Source organism: Alligator sinensis, unplaced genomic scaffold (assembly GCF_000455745.1).
Source record: "Alligator sinensis unplaced genomic scaffold, ASM45574v1 scaffold131_1, whole genome shotgun sequence".
Taxonomy (NCBI): domain Eukaryota; kingdom Metazoa; phylum Chordata; order Crocodylia; family Alligatoridae; genus Alligator; species Alligator sinensis.
This window is the reverse complement of record NW_005841830.1, coordinates 5,396,910-5,414,412: the sequence shown is the minus strand read 5'-3', so window position 1 is coordinate 5,414,412 and position 17,503 is coordinate 5,396,910.

Genomic DNA, 17,503 nt, shown 5'->3' with positions numbered 1-17,503 from the left:
GGGCGCGGCCCCCCCCCCCCCCCCCCCCCCATTAGTTGAGGCTACAGGAGCAGCAGTCAAGGACTTCTTTAAGTCCCTGAAGCAAGCAAGAACTTTCCCTCTGTACTCAATGGTGCATCTCCTCCCTCCCCTTTCCTCTGCCCACTGCTGCTACTGTCCCAGATGGGGTGACTCCAGAGACAGTCCTACCCACTATAGCAGGGCTCCACAGGGACCGGGGCTCAGGTGGGGAAAGCGGTAGTGGTGGCAGCAGGCAGATGTCTCCTCCCTGTCTGATGTCCCAGGTGTTGCCCATCAGCTCAGGAGTAGGTTCAGGGGGGAGTCCATTACCAATACTGTTCCTGGCTGAGCCTGACTCCCCATGCAGCCAGGTTGGAGTGTGGCAGGAGCATCTCTGGAGTCTTTAAGGCCAGGGGAGAATGCAGGGACAGTGGCAGCAGCCTGAAGGGGGAAAAGGGAGGGATGTAAAAACAACCCTGCTGTTCCCATGGCAGTCTGCCTGCCATGGTGGAGGGAGAAGCTGAGGGCAGGGAGTGGGATGCAGCCCGCTCCCCGCCTCCTGCAGTGCCAGTCTCTACTCCCATACCCACCTTAACAAAATCCTGGATCTGCCCCTGTACAAAGAATATACTCAGGTTTCCTTAATCTTATAAGGGAGATATATGACCTCCCTTGCATGGTCTATTTGTGGCTTCTTGTTGGAAACCCAGTGCTACTCAACCCAATGCTACTCCTGCTAATTTAGCCTGTTAGCACTCCCTTTTCTGTGCTATATATATACACATACACACACATGCATGTGTACATATATATAATGTACACATGCACACATATGTGCGCACACTTTGGTTACTCTGAAAGGTGCAAATTTACCCTGCCTTCTACTTGATTTAAGACTAGCATGAGTAACTGTGTCTCTTGCTCCCTTTTCTGCCAAAACAAACTGGCTTCTCATTTTTATTGGCTCATTTTGACAAACCTCATGTTATGTACAGACACAAATTACACCAGAATGATAAAATATTCTAGCTATTGATATTGAAGATGGTGCCAGGATCTTCATATCATAGTTCTCAGAGGAAGTTCTTAGTGTAAGTTCCTATTGGGTGTAATACCACTTACTAGACTTCCATCACTTTCTTATCTTCCAAGTGATCCTTTGTATTCTTTATCTGTACATCAGCATTCTAGACCTTGGGTTTTTGCCAAGTACTTTGATTTGGTCATGAGGACATGGTTACTTTACAACTTTAAGCCATGCTGTAAGTGGGGCCTCTGGCTTAGTTGTGCAAATAGGACTTTAATAGGATCTTAATATTTAAGTGCAGGTGTTTTACACACACACACACACACACACACACACAATATGACAGGTAGGCTGAATCTGCTTAAGTTAAGTTGAACACATTTCTTTTGCCAGGAGATATTTACATAGTTTTTATCAGCTTAAATTTGAGCGGATGATTCTCCCCCTCCACCCCCAAACATACTAGGAAGAAACTCCTGATAGTCTCCCAGATCTCTCCGATGATGTGACAGAGCTACCAAACGCTGCAGACCAGGAGATGCACAGGAAGACCAAGCCACAGGCAGAACTCAAGTATCTGCAATCAGTCACCAATGAGAGGAAAATCAACAACTGGCTAAAGATGAAGGTGGCAAATTTCGGACAGACCCCAGCCACTGAGACTGAGCTGGAGAAGATGCGGCAGGATATGGAGCTAGCAATGCTGAAATATCAATATGAAGAGAAGCAGAAGCAACGGCAGCACAAAGAGAAGATGGAGCTAATGTGTCTGCAGGCATCTGGGCCAGTAAGTATAAAAGTGACAATGTAAGGAAGAATGGCATGGTTCAGAACATGTATTCAGAAAATGGCTACCACCTCAACTGTAACTTTTTTCCCAAATCTCCAGGAAGGAAATGAACGAGCTTAATTCTTTTAACTTTTGAGGAACTTTCTGGTTAGTCTAAATCAAATCCCAGCATCACAACTTATACTTGCATCTTACAGATGGATGGTTCCACTGAAGAGAAAAGTTATCTTGCCTTTTTCACATTATTGGTTTGTCTGATAGGAAACAGGGTTAAAAGTGACTAACCTCCCTCCCATGCAAATGCAACTGCAGCTTCAGTTTCCCATGCTGATTGGAAAATTCTGCCCTCCCATGAAAAAGCCCTCTCTTTCCAATGTAACCAAGTAAACAAACCAGAAGAAAAGCCCAGCAGAAACCAGCACGTTTTCTCTCTGCCGTAGCTGCTGATAACCCTCCCCTTGCCTTTTCCCTTGCCTCAGCAGAGAAAATACAAAGGAGCTTTCTCTGACCTGATGGCTGAAGCCCTGATCTTGGGATTTGAACAAAAGAAATAAGTCCCTTTTCCCTTCCTTAACCAGATGCACTTTTTCCACTTGCTCCCCATGGCCACTCTCCCTTGTATACCCCAACCTGCGGTTTCAAAGTACCAAATCCTTCACTTTCCGGGCTCTTTCCCTCCTTCCAGCTAAATCTCTATGCTACCATTCACACTCATTCCAAGGAGCAGGAGAGGCCCCATATATGTGCGCTCTCAATCTCCCTCTGCAGTGGTACAAGATAGCCTAAAAAGAACTACCCCTCTTGCCAGAATATAGCTTGTATGTTCTCTCTTGACTATATATATATTCCTGAAACAACTTTTTAACAGGAACATGTACAGGTGAGGTGAATGTGCCACATACCTTGTGCCCCCTACTCTGTAATGGATCAGGTTAGAGATAACCTGTAACTCGAGCAGATTCTGAGGGAATGAGTGAGGCAATTGGAAGAACAAGCCCCAGGCATGGTGAAGCAGCAGTCCTGATGGTTAATAGAAACATGGACAGCAGGTGCTATCCCCAGAAAAAGGCTAAGAGATGCAACAAGGTCTAAAAGCAAGGCCAGATGGTGGTACAGCTGTAGAGAAACATAGCTACCTCCAAACCGGAGTCATTTTTCCAGACCAATGGGTGCAAATAAAGAAAGGAAACTGGGAACTTTTTTCATAACTTCTCAATATGAAATATGGACCAGGGGATGGTAAGGGATTGGCAATTACCACCCTAATGAAGAATCAGGTAGTGAGAGCATTACCTCTCAGCCTGAGTAGCACAAATCTGGCAGGGACTGATGGATGGAGTGTTAGAGCATACAGTTTACGTCATATCAGAACTCACAATTTTACACTGTACAGAATTTCACCAGTTAAATTCATTTGCATGAAGGCTTTAGAGGGAGGACGGGAGGACATGAATTCAGGTAAAGAGCATACTGAAGATGTTAGTAGGTAACTTAACGGAAAAGTGCTCTGTCATCTCATACCATATTAGCCTGTGCAATCTCAAAGTCAAGTCAGGCTGCTGAATGGAAAAAATACCTGGCCTAATTCAGCCTTCATTTAATTCCTGAGATGCATCCCTTTACACCAGGGGTGTCCAACCTTTTTGAATGTGGGGCCAGATCATGAACTTTTTATCACCCAGTGGGCCGGCAAGCCATATTCAAAGACCTCACAGGAAGCAGTATCACATCACCCCCCCAAAACGAAAGTACAGTGTTTACTTTTGTTTCCCATCGCAGCACCTCGGGCTTCTGAAAACAGCTTGGAGGGCTGCATGGTGGCCCACGGGCCGTATGTTGGACAAGCCTGCTTTACACTAATGCTGACCTTGACCCTCTACTTTCAACACAAAAATCTATAGAGATGGAAGTGACCAATCTAACTCCCATGTTAGTTCAGAAGCAGCCCCCATCTGCTTAATAGGAAGGGTGGCTATTTATTAAATTAACTACTTATTAAAGGTTCAGAAGAACCTAACCACGTTCAATCAGTTTATCGATTACAATGTTTCTAAAAATAATCAATTAGTAGTGACTCAGAGTGTACATCCCCTGTGTACACTGCCTCTTCCTGGGTCTGTTGAGGGGGCTGCAGCAATTAATGGATCAAGCTCAACACATTTGTCTAAAACCTAAACATTTATAGGCCGCTTGTTTACAAATTAATCAAGAGGCTGTTTCAGACATCATTAGAATTTTATAGAATTTGCCATTCTTGTCTTACCATCAAACAAAACAGTTTCTGCCAGTCGGATCTAATCTGAACAAAGTACTCCAGATGCCCCACAAGCCTAAAGATGTCCATGATAAAGATGGTGTAGTCACGAAACATCAGTAAGAATATCATTTAATTCTGTCTTTTTGGTATGCTCTTCTCCTAACATCAGGAATGTTATGCTTTAGTGCGAGTTTAGCATAACTAGAAGCAAACTTGGAGGCTGGTTTATAACATCCTATGTTGTAAATAAATATATGAAAGTTGACTGCTAATATGTAAATGCATAATACTACTGTTTATTTTAGTATATAAGTATAAATATATAAAGCATGATGGATCAAAAGCTCCATCCTTAAATGGAGTTAACTTGAAGCACTCTGCTTCATAGAAATCCTGTAAGGCTGTTGAAGAAGATGAGGCTCTTGTACCAAGAGTTTATCCTTGTGTAAGACACAAAAGAGTGGAAAATGAGTAATGATGTCCAGGAAGTTTACATGCAAATGACAAGAAATGGCTTATTCTTTTCTTGTAAGTGGTCCAGAAGTTAAAAGAAAGATCTGAAATAAAACAGACGTGTACCCTGATGTTTGTTCAAAATGGCCAGAGTCTTACTGGAGTTGTCTGCAGTGTCCAAAATAGAGAAAGACCTGGAGACCTGAATACGCCCAGCTCTAGAGTAGAAGAACCTTTCCAGAAAATAGTGATAGTCATTGTGGAATAATTGAGTATTTCATCCAGAATGGGCCAAGCAGCTAAGCAATGTTATCAATCTGTATTTCATCTGGCTGTTGAAGCAAATCTACACTGAACATCAGTGTGACAAGGTGACTGGCTGTGGTCGCACTGTCAGCCACGCATAGTAGGGCTGTGTGAGGCTTTGGACCATGCTTCGGATGCGGAGAAGCTTTGGATGCTCCAACATCCGAAGCAGCATGTCCAGATTGAAGCACTGGCTTCTTTAGGCTTCCTGAAGCAGTTCAGAGTTTCTGAACCGTTTCGGAAAAGCTTCAGAGCCACCTCAGAGATCTGGCCATAGGGTATAATGGGGAATCAATGAAATAGCTATAGCTTTGTTTCTTTTTGTCTAATTTGGATTAAACTTGCAGGGGTGGTAGCCTCTGTTGAGAGCATGAAGCATGCCAGGTTTCAAGAAGATAGGTGCAGGGGTTTGGGGGGAACTGCACCTCAAGCTGCTGACAGGCAAAACTCATGATATAGATGACCCTGTGTGTGTTAAGGTGCAGTGGACTGGAAACTGCAGGGTGGTGGCCCCTGCTCAGGCCACAAAGCCTGCCAAGTTTCAAGGAGATAAGTGCAGTGGTTTGGGGGGATCTGTACCCCATGCTGCAGACAAGCAAAACTCATGACATGGGTGACACTGTGTGTTAAGGCGCAGCAGGGTGAAAGCTGCCGCCTTGCTAGCCCCTGCTGCAGCCACAAAGCCTGCCAGCTTTCAAGGAGATAGGTGCAGGGCTTCTGGGTTTTGGGGCCCTGCACCCCTAGCTGCTGACAGGCAAAACTTGTGACATGGGTGCTTGTGCAACTGTGTCTGTCTTGGGGCAGTTGATTGTCTGTATTGATTATTTCCTCTCCTTAGCTTGTGGTTTTGTAGATGTTAGCAAGTTAATGAGCAACGATTAACACCTACAAAACCACAAACTAAGGAGAGAAAATAATTAATACAGACAATCAACTGGCCCAAGATAGAAACAGCTGCACAAGCACCCATGTCACAAGTTTTGCCTGTCAGCAGCTAGAGGTGCAGGGCCCCAGAACCCCTGCACTTACCTCCTCGACAACTGGCAGGCTTCATGGCCGCAGCATGGGCTACCATCCCTGCAGCTTTCATTCTGCTGTGCCTTAACACACACATTGTCACTCAAGTCACAAGTTTTGCTTGTCTGCAGTTTGAGGTACAGTTCCCCCCAAACCACTGCACTTATCTCCTTGAAACTTGGCAGGCTTTGGGGCATGCCCAGGGGCCACCACCCCTGCAGTTTTCAGCCCACTGCACCTTAACACACACAGGGTCATCTATGTCACGAGTTTTGCCTGTCAGCAGCTTGAGGTGCAGTTCCCCCCAAACCTCTCCACCAATATTCCTGAAACTTGGCAGGCTTCATGGCCTCACTAAGGGCCACCACCCCTGCAGTTTTCACCCCCCTGTGGTATAACACATACATGTGACATGAGTTTTGCTTTCAAGAATTTGGGGTGCAGTTCCCCCCAAACCCCTGCACCAATCTTCTTGAAACTTGGCAGACTTCATGCTCACAGCAGGGGCTACCATGCCTGCAAGCTTCATCCAAATCAGACAAAAAAACAAAGTTATAGATATTTCATTGATTCCCCATTATACCCTATGGTTGGATCTCTGAGGCAGCTCCAAAGCTTCGGAGCTGCTTTGCCTGGATTGAAGTGGGAACCCGGTCCAGAGCTCTGGATCGGATTGCTGTCCTCCAAAGCAGCTGGATCCAAAGCCAGATCAAATAGCTGCCTACTTGCACAGGCCTAATGCATACGGATGTGTGGACCAAAGTGGTCTTTGTCAGGTGAGATATAGAACATGGGCTTGCAATATCTCACAATTCTTCCCTTTTTTCCACAGGCTGCTGAGGGACTTCAGGACCTCCTCAAATCTCAGGACCAGCTTTCTTTGTTCCTGTATTGCTTCATCTTCATTCATGTTATCTATGTAGTGAGGGAACTGCTGTTCTTTTTTGTTAAGAAGCATCATCTTTTTGTCATTGCAGTCACCCTCTTATATTTAATTAAAAAGCTTTGGAATTACTTGTGGGCTATTTGTTCTTCCTCTTTTTACACTAGTGGAAACCTCTTACTGGTATCCACACTGTTTGGATATGAAGGCAATAGAGAGCTTAGCTTCTGTGGTATGAGGGTTTGCACTAGGGTGGTAGGCTTGTGACATCCTGGGGTTTTTTAATCAAGTTTGTGTTTTAAGGACGTCCTACAGGGAAGTCGACATTTAAATTTTCTTCGCTTGTTCATTTTATTTCACAATGAATGTGTAATATGCTAACAAGGCTCGTTGCATCCATCAGGCATTGGCTATACTTCAAAATGGCCAGTGAGAGTTGGTGCTCCTAACTGTACTGAGACGTCTCTCATAGTGCATCTTGCACATACATGCAGTGAGGATCAAAATGATCACAATATTTGGGGAAATTTCTCCCCAGTCAGATTGGCAAGAACATTGAAGTTTTTCTTACCTTTCTACTGTAGCGTGAAGCATTTTCCACTTCCCACTAATCATCTGGCCACATTGTACCTAATGAGTTCCCTGCTACTGCACAGTCTGAGGCACTGGTGGTGTGGCAGAAGGCCACCTTTGTTTCTTCCCAAAAACTCTGCTCTGTGACAATTTGGTTAGGATGGGCCCAGCAGAGGATACACACTTTACCCTATTTCTTTAGGTAACCTGAGCTGGATACATTCCTGAGGAAGGGGGGAAACCTACTCCCTTTGCCTACGTGACTAGTATCACATACCTGGGTGAGGGGCTTCCTCCCTGGTGGGCTAGAGACTGCCAGTCTGCCTGGCAACTAGTGATGTATTTCAAATTGGTTGGCTGACAGCCAACAGGTGCTGGCCTCCATTGGAACAGGTAAATGAGGTCACAAGGGCTATATAAGTTAAGGACTGCTCAGGAGGAGGGGGCAGCAGCCATGAGGGAGACACAGAGACAGTGAAGAGCTGGACCATCTGAAACTTGCTCTCTCTCTCAAAACTCATGATCAAGGAACTGCCTGCCTCCAGAGGGAATCTCCACCTGCCTCTGGATGATACTTGTGAGTAAGCTACCTGAGATCTAACTAGATATATAGCTTGCAGTAACTCAGATGTGTGATCAAAGGCTACCCAGCCAGGGGAGTTTGCTCTATGGGATTTCTCTGATATTGCTCTACCCTGTACCCTATTCCAACCCTACCCTCTGTAACCAATAAAGTTCTTCTTTGTACCTAGCATGGGAGACTTATTGGGAGTGGGTCTAGATTATGCCTTGGGGTCCCCTTGGTTCAGCTGACTAAGGGAGACCACTACTTGTGCTTCTGACTGACGGAAGCATCCCAACTTCTTGAAGTGAATCAAGTACCCGTGAGGGCTACTAGGACTGTGTTTCCTAGGGTGCACAGAGTCAGGTTCCACTACCACTACGAGGTAGTGGTAGTGGAACCCCAGGCTAGCGGGTGTGCTCCAGGAAGGGGATCGGCCAGATGTCAGATACTCCCAGGGAGGCACTTGGAGCCTGGAAGGTGGTCGGGCTCAGTGAGGTGGGTGGCTCAACGCAGGAACACCCGCTACTGGCCTGCCACAGTGGTGCCCTCATCTCTCCTGCTCTGTCACTGGGGCATGTTGGGGGGTTTTTTGGACTAAAGATGCTAAGTTTGTTATGGTGCATTTGGGCTATTATAAGGTGCTTTGTGGTTGAAAGGGGCTGGAACAGTTCTTGCTGACCTTTTGCGGGGAATGTTTCTGACATAGTTGCCTGTAGTCACAGGGAAAGCCCTGGCAGTTCTGGAACACAAGGGTTAGCAGGGTAAGAAATGAAGTGACAGTTTTAAAGGCAATAGCTGGGTTTCTTGGTGCTTCATTGTTTGGGTGCTCAGCTTTTCCCCTCTACCCCGTTTCCCTCCCCTTTCCCCCACACCCACTCCTAAATGTTAACACAGATAACTGATTCATGGATAGACAGACTTGAATAACTTTCCAAGCTACTCCAGTGTTGTTATAATTTAGACAGACCGGGCATGTCTACATGTTCCTTAATGCACCTTTGCTACAGCTCATTAAGTTTAGTTCCTCTAATACGAGGTACTACATAAAGGCACATTAGCTCGTGCTAATGCTCAGTAGCAAAGCAAACAGGTTTTTTTGTGACACTTAATGTGCATTAGTGCATTAATAAAGTTTTTGCCGTGACGCATTCATGTGCAGTAGATTAGACTACTGTGCATTATGGCGTCTTATGTAGATGTACCTACTCATCATTTATTAGGTCATTTAATTACCTTCTTGAGAGCTAACCCAGTATTTTTTCCAATATTTCATCCCTTCCCAGAGTAACTACCACAAGCAAGAGGACATGCCTTTCCTGTATGGGGATATTTCACAGTATTCACAGTATAATTCGGTGGATTCTTTTCCACAAGTATCCATCATATATTTTGGTTTTCACAGACTCATGTGCATGCTACTAGCTCCAATTCTCAAAGTAAACCACCATCAAGCCAGAATATTATATGGGGAAGTGCGTCTTTATTGCACTCTGGAAGGAGCTAGTTAGTAAAGGGCATTGGTTTGAGCAGAGGCACGTGTTACAATGCTACTCAGTTAAAGCTCAGACACTGAATGAGGCAAACCACTTGGTTCTGACTGACTGTTGAACAAAAGAAAGCTCTCACTAGGCAAAGGGAAAGGGGAGAAAGAGGGAATCAGAGACCTGGGGAGAACAGTAGGGGTTAGAGAGGAAGCTAGCCGAATGTGTTGGAAGGAAGGCATGAATGGTCTATTCAAGCCTTGATGCTTTGTTGGGAACAGTGGAAGGTGGTAGGGAGATAAAAAAGTTCCCTAGCCCTGCAGAGACCTGTGTGTACTGAACTAGAAATAGGTCCAGTGAAACAGGCTTGCTCTAATAAATAATGCCTCTTCATACTGATCAAGCTAGTATTGTACATTAACCAACATCAATCAGTGTTTATGAAATAAATTATACAACGTAGTTGCTTGCAATAGCTGAGGACTAGACTTAAGGATCTCTTTTCAGTCTCATGTCAATCTTCATTATGCAAGAGCTCCCATCCAACCTGGCAGCCATTTTAAAATAATGGCAACATGTATTAAAATCTCTCTTTGGGCATAAGCCATAATGCCCTTTTAGAAGTCTGCTATGACCTGCAGCCTCAACATGACATTATTTCAACTGTTCCAGTTTCAACTTTAGTTCATAGGATTGGGCCATCAATCCTGAGTGAGCAAAGTAGAAATATGGTTCAATAGGTCTCTAAATTAATTTGTAAAATAGAATCAAGCAGGAATCAATCCCTCTTCCTTGTCCCTCTGGTCCCTCCAAGCCTGAATGCTCAGCAAAACACAAATACTAAGAGGAAAAGATGTGGAGCATGTTAATACAACTGGAATGTGAAACATGAATATTAGGCATGAGTCAGAGTAATTTGCAGTAGAAGTAGACTTGGCAAAGCACAGCAGGTTTGATGCTGTAGCTTCACAGCTCATTTAGCATTCTTCACTCCAGCAAGTAGAAAACAGAGGCAATGACTGCCCTTTTGCAAAAGCGTTCCACAACATTGCTCTTTTAGCATGAAAGTTAATGTCTCCTCTTCTAGTTTAGCATTCTCTTTCGCATTCAATTGCATCTGCCACATCAGAGGCTCCCTGTGGCCCTTCCTGCTTCTTTTTAGGCTCTTGGTAATCACTCATCTTATTTCCCCATGCTCTTTGGTTCCTGGTTTGTTCAAACCTCTCTTTGGGCATCAGTGAGGTGAGGATTAGTACATATTTCACTATCCCCAGATCAAAACCAACACATTTTTAAGGTTTCTTCAGACCTGTGGCCCTTCTGCACAGGTTTATTTTCAAAGTTTTTGTTGAATAACCATGCAATTTACTTCCTAGAGAGACTTCTTGCACCTTGCACTTAATTCCTAACACACACTGACCTGTGATTTACATGTTTCTCATGGATGAAGGAAGCTCTTCCCAAGGCTCTGATCCCCTTGGAGAGGCTCCTAGGCATGTAACACCTGCTATCTTGGCCAGCCCTGGGAACTGAACAAAAAACATGCGTAGCTAAACACATGAGTCTCTTCAGTTAGGGACTGTAACAAGAGAATAAGAGTGTAATATCAGGATTACAGTTGGTCAGGATTTTTTTTCAACAAAGAGCTTTTCACTGGAAAATGACCATTTGTCAAAACAGAAACCTTTCTGGGGAATGTGTGAGATTGGACAGGAAAGAATTATTATGCTGAGAGAGAGAGAGTGAGCTCTGGCTATTCCAAAATGCCTAATAATGGCTAAATTTCCTGAAAGGTGGAAGTCATAGATTCAAGCCTCTTCTGGATTTGGAACAGGAATTTGTATCCTTATTTAGGGAAGAAGCCTTGGCCACCTGACCAAGTCTAGGCTAGACTACTGGAGCTGTTTCACTTAGTATAATTAGTTCATCAGGTGAGAGAGAGAGCCGGTGAGAGTGCTCAATGGTCAGGCCACTCACATAAGAATCTGGGAGACTCATGTCTAAGTCCCTATTCCAACAGCTGTGGCACAGACCCAAAGAATCACCAGAATAGCTTAGCTATTTTAAGCCACATGTGAAATGGGGTACTGGCAGAGCAGGGACTTCAGTCTGGGTCTCCTGAAGCTGAGGTGGCATCCTTAATCATCAACCTATTCAGGAATTTCTCTTTACTACCCTATCCAAAAAGAAAAAGAAAAAGCCCTTTTAAAAGTCTTCACTGTTTCCTGACAGCTCTGACTAAGATAGCACTGAAGGGACAAGAAGCAAATGAACTTTGTACTTTGATGTGTTAGAGACAATTACCTGGATATATCCACCCATCAGATCAAATCTCCTGCCACTGCCTGCAGCATCGACTGTCCTATTTCCGCCAGGTCATTTTGCTTGCTAGGCCTGTCTCTTATGTTTGCCATTCTCCAACTTTGCTGTTATTAGAATTGCTTATACCTGTTTGTATAAATTAATGGCACAGTCACCTTTGAATACCGCAGGCAGTTCTAGTCCCCACACTTCTGAAGGGGTCTAGTAGAAGTCAAACAGGTGCCGAGAAGGGCAACAAGGACGTCATATGTATCACAGTGTTAGTGTTTTCTACCAGTTACCTGTTCTTGGGGGATTTCACCACAGCGTCAGTGCTTACTTCCTGTCACCCAAATCCTAAGTGTACGTACCTTGATGTTAATTTTTGTTTACCTGTATCTGTCCCCTCTCCTTAGCCCATTAGCTTGTGGCCCTAATCCCCAGTATCCTGTATATAAAAATGGGAACTTCCTTTGCCAGCTCCCTGTGCCAGTTCCTGGAGTTGCAGGGTTTAGTACAATACTGTAAGCTTTAAGCAGGGCAGGAGACAAGTCACCATACATAAATTCTCTTCCCCTGAGCCTCTGCTTTATGCTTAAACAAGGAGGTTACTAAAAAGGCAGAAGCTGATTTCTGGGGACAACTAAAGACGTAACAGGATCAGGAGTGACGGTCAAAGGTTAATAACTAGAGTGCCGAGGGGGGACGGGACACTGAGCAAAGCACACTGGACAATGCCCACTGGCCCTCAAATGAGTTTAACAAGCCGGAAGACACTGCCCAATGATACTGTGCCCAGAGACAGGATTGTATGGGGGATAGGAAAGCAGCCACACAGACCCTGGGGCTCCTCCCAGCCACAGCCTCCTTCCTGGTGAGATATACAGCTAGCTTGGATAGGGCCAGGAGGAGGTTGACCAGGAGGTCCTGGGAATGATGGGGAGGCCATGGATGGGGAGTGCATAAATAAACAGGTGAGGGGAATAGTACAGCCAGAACCTCAGCAATACGTTCTGGAGGAGACAGTGCAGGGGCTACAGCCTGGCACACTCCAGCTGTGAAGTAGAGGAAATTGGGTTAGATGGGCCTGCCGTCTGACTCAGAATGGCATCTCTTATCTTCTTATGTACACCACAGAGACACCTAATCATGTCCTGAACTATAGCAACAAAAGTCCAAGAAAGGCATGGAGATGCATGGCAGGGGGCACTGTTGTTCATTTGTTTGGTATTTAATTGAACAACGTTTTCCTCTGGCAATGCTACAAGAATCCTAGGCTGTGCTATGGCTAGCAGACAGTATCTCTGCTTGAAGCCTGGCAGATATTTCATCTTTGTGATAGATGCAGCTCAGCAGACTAGCTGGAAATGGCCCACAGGCCATCACTAATCCACCAACCACAATTTGAGAATCAATGTCTTAGCACTCACGCTCAGTGTGATAGAAGTCTCTTACCCTCTTGGAGCCCTGCTAAGCACCTTGGCTTTCATACTGATAGGCAAGTTATATATTTACTGGCTCCTGAAGTTCTCTGCTGCTATGATTAACAGTTGGCCTCCTGATGACTTTAAGATCAGAGTCTGAGCCAGGTTCCAGTGGGAGGGAAAGGAAAGGGCACTGGGAAGTCCTCTAGAGTGCTACAGGAAGCACTGTGGTATACTATTTCCAAAAAAAACCCCTCAGCAAATACCTTGTAGTTTGCATCCATTTAAGCACTGTGCAGATAGAGAACATTAACACTGAGGGGCAGTGATCAGTAGAAGCCAGGGGAGTTACAAGTGCTTTCATGCATGCATGTGCTTCTTGACATAAGTTAGTAACCATGTTGTACAGTTAGACAACTCTTCATAGTCCAAAAGAACAGGGCTGTCCAACTTCAAAGCAGCTGGGGGCTGCTCACTGTACAGATCACTGGCTCTGGGCCACACACCTCATAGGCTACATGCCATAGGACTGCATGGGCTCCTGGGACCCCCTGCTATGTGCTTTTGCAGCGGAAACCCACCCAGCTGCTGCCATTCAAGTCCTTCTGTTGCCACCACTCCACAAACAAGCCTGCTTTCCTGCTGCTACCACCACCTGGGTGATTCACCCCTGCTGCTGCTGTGTGAGCACATCATGAGTCCACCCACAGACAACCCCAGTCTTGCCACATCTCTACCATGTGAGCAATGTGAACTCCCTCCTGCTGGCATTGTCATGTGGGCAGCAATTTCACCAGGTCTCCCATCATGCTGTCCTGCCCACAGACCCTGGCCACTGCCCACTGCAGCAGCTGGAGCAATGTGGGGGGTGGCAGCTGGCTGTGAGCCATTAACCCCTCATGAGCTTGATGTGGCCCGTGGGTCACCAGTTGGACAGCCCTGACTTAGAAGGTAAACTGGGAGAGTTGGGGAGGGAAAAGGAGTGGAGCTTCCTTTTATGCATTTCCCATGTCTTGCTTAATGGAGGGGCAAGATGCTGACTGAGGTTGCAAGATGCTACCATAACAGTGGTAGTAAAAGAAAGGCAAATCTGGATCAATGGTGAATTCCTTCTCTTCCTAAACCAATGCTTTGGTTGCTAAAAGAAAACTTCATTTGATGAACTGTATGGAATTCAGTTTTTCTGTCTTCTGAAGGAGAAAAAATTGAACCTGTGGATTAGTATAAATGTTATGAAAAGTCAATGAGGATCAAGAGAAATGAGTGCAAGGGAAACTGGAATAGGCGACATAATTGCCTATGTCTTCCTGTGGTCCTTCATCACCATAGGTCACAAAGGTTCATTGCTTTCCTTTTTTTTCATAGGTACATAATTAAAAAAGTAATTCATTTGCATAGTTCCACCCTCTTGACCCAACAAAGAAAAGATATCTAGACATACATGTACATTTCTAATAGGCCCACCAGCACAGTATGCATGTATTACAAGCTAAAACTCATCCAGGATGGCCAACCTATATTTTGTTAGCTGGACTAGTGTGGGGAAAAGGTCATTCCAAGCCATCCTTACTCTCTGTAAATTATGGAATCAGCAAAAGGCCTGGTCTATTCCTCATATAATGAAGGGCAGCCAGTTACTCTGCTCATAGACTCAATGGTCATTTGGGCAGCAAGTGACCAGAGTTGAAAGGACTCTCTTCTCCAAAGAGTATTGCTTATGTGGGCCATTGGGATATCGATTGCCTCTATGCATGGAACAACATTTTCCCCAGGAGAACTATTTGGGAACCATTAAGCTCCTTTTATGCCTACAGTATAATGCAAGAGTGGAACAAAGTAGCTGAAGCAGATCCCTCAAAAATAGGGTCATACATGTAGCTAAGAATTCCTCTCAGGTCAAATAGCCCATTCTCTACTATCCCTCATTCCCACTTTATTAATTCACTTTCCTAAGCAAGATTTCTCAGGGAGGGTTGTGTGTGTGTGTGTGTGTGTGTGTGTGTGTGTGTGTGTGTGTGTGTATGTATGTGTGTGGTCCTGTGTGCATGTTTTAGTGGAGGGAATGATGGAAGAAGGAGCAGAGACAGAGCAGAGATCGTAAATAGGCAGTGCCTGCTGGACATCAAAAAGTTAAGCAGAGATCCTGGGAGGAAATAGCCAAAATGAAACAGAGGGAAAAGAGGAAGTAATGTATTCTGGCTACAAAAGAGTTAGGCAGTAGTCACTAAAAAGGCTGAAGAAGGAGGGCATTGCATACTGAAGAATATCATGGTTTAAAACTTGGAAAGATTTTTCATTAGTCTGCAGTGGGTGATTCAACTTTTCACTGTTCTGTGGTGGGTGATTCAGCAAACACATAACTATAGAAAAATGATAATGATCAGAATAGGATGCAATTTAACAAAGATAAGTGCAAAGTACTGCACCTGGGGAGAAAGAATCACCAATACACCTATAGACTGGGAAGTACCATTATAAGTAGCAGAGCAGCGGAAAGGGATCTCGGAGTCATAGTCAACGCAAAAATGAGCATGGGTTGCCAGTGTGACGAGGTAATAAGTAAAGCTAACCGCGCTCATTCCTGCATTAGTAGGTGCACCATGAGCAGGTCTAGGGAGGTGATACTTCCCTTCTATGCATCATTGGTGAGCTGGAGTGCTGTGTCCAGTTTTGGGCACCACACTTCAACAGAGATGTGGATAACCTAGAAAGGGTTCAGAGGAGGCCCACAAGTATGGTTGGGCCTGCGGGTAAGATCCTATGAAGACATATTGAGGGACCTGAATCTCTTCAGTCTCCACAAGAAAAGGCTGAGAGGTTATCTTGTGGCTGTCTACAAACTCAACGAGGGGGTCAGCAGGGAAAAGGGGATACTCTGTTTACCAGGGCTCCCCTCATGGTTACTAGAAACAATGGCCATAAACTGACGGAGAGTAGATTTAGATTGGACATCAGGAAGAAATTGTTTATGGGGAGAGTTGCCAAAAGATGGAATGGGCTTCCAAGGGAGGTGGTGCTTTCCCCTACCTTGGAGGTGTTCAAAAGAAGATTAGACGAGCACCTGGCTGGGGTTACTTGACCCCAGTGCTCTTTCCTGCCCAGAGTGGGGGATTGGACTCAATGATCTAATAGGTTCCTTCCAACCCTAGAAATCTATGAAATGTATGAAATTTATGATAAGACATGGGGTTTATATATGAGGACTTCTTAATTTCTGAGGGCAATTTTGCACTCTCTGTCTCAAGGCTGGCTCCATTTCCCCTGACAATAGCCTGTGCAAAATTTTGCATTTTTTTTTGCTGTTTTAAAATAAACCAGGGTCATTTTAATATGAATTCAGAACACTATTCTACATCAGAAAGATTTCACACAACTTGATTGGATACAGAAATCAAGCAGAGGACAGATGGACAAGCAGCCACCATGAAAGTGAGCAGGCAGGAGAATGAAGCATGCATTTGGCTTGGGAGTTAACAGAAGGCCGGGAGGGGGTTGGGAGTTGGACACAGTTAAAATGAAAAATAAGGGGATGTTTGCAAAGCAAATGATGGGAAGGAATCAGTGAGGCCCTGGTGCTAGATAATTCTCTTCTCACCCGCACCACTAGTGCAGAGGGCAGAAGGGGAACAGTGCATGCTGGATCTGGAGGAGTTAAACAGAGGCAGCAGTGTGCATGTGTGTGCTTGGGGGTTGGTGAAAGTAGCTCTCTGACATGGCTTTCTATAAGGAGCTGTCTTGCAGCAAGCTGAATGAAACCTCTTCAGTCTCTGGCAGTGTATGACACTGGGCTCCCCATACAATGTGAGTCTCTGGGAGCCCCTTGGCGATGTGACACGTGCCGTGCTTTTGCTCTGAAGTCTCACCCTTGTACGTGCAGCCTCAGCCTTCCGCTTCCTGAGGCCCGCTTGCTTCTCCAAGTCCTACGTGAGCAAAGGCAGCCACTAAAGCTGCACCACCACAGATGAATTATTTACTGGTTTAATGGCCCCTGACCACAAGGCGCTAGGCTTTTTCTTTCCGCTTCTCTTGTGCTGTGTCTTTGACTCAGCTTCATTATTTTTTTATTTCTTGAAAGCATTTCCTCCTCTTGCACATAAATAAGATATTGTTTCTTTTTGCTCCTCCTGCTGCACAGAAGCAGCAGCTTCACTTCCTTTCTCTGCCTCCCTGCTGCTGCTGTTGTGACAAAACAGAAGCTCTCTAATGCTGCAAGGGGAGGAGTGTGACTTCTCTCTCCATAAGTACAGAAGGAACTCGGGAGAGCTCTGCCTTCAGTTTTACCTGGGTGTAACTCAGGGCAGTGTATTCAGCTCAGGTTTCCAAGGGGAGATCATGCCAGACACGTGTGACATCTTTCTTTGATTAGAAAACTGATTGTTCAGACAAAGGAAATGCACTAGAACTCTCCTGTCTGGACTCAAGTAAA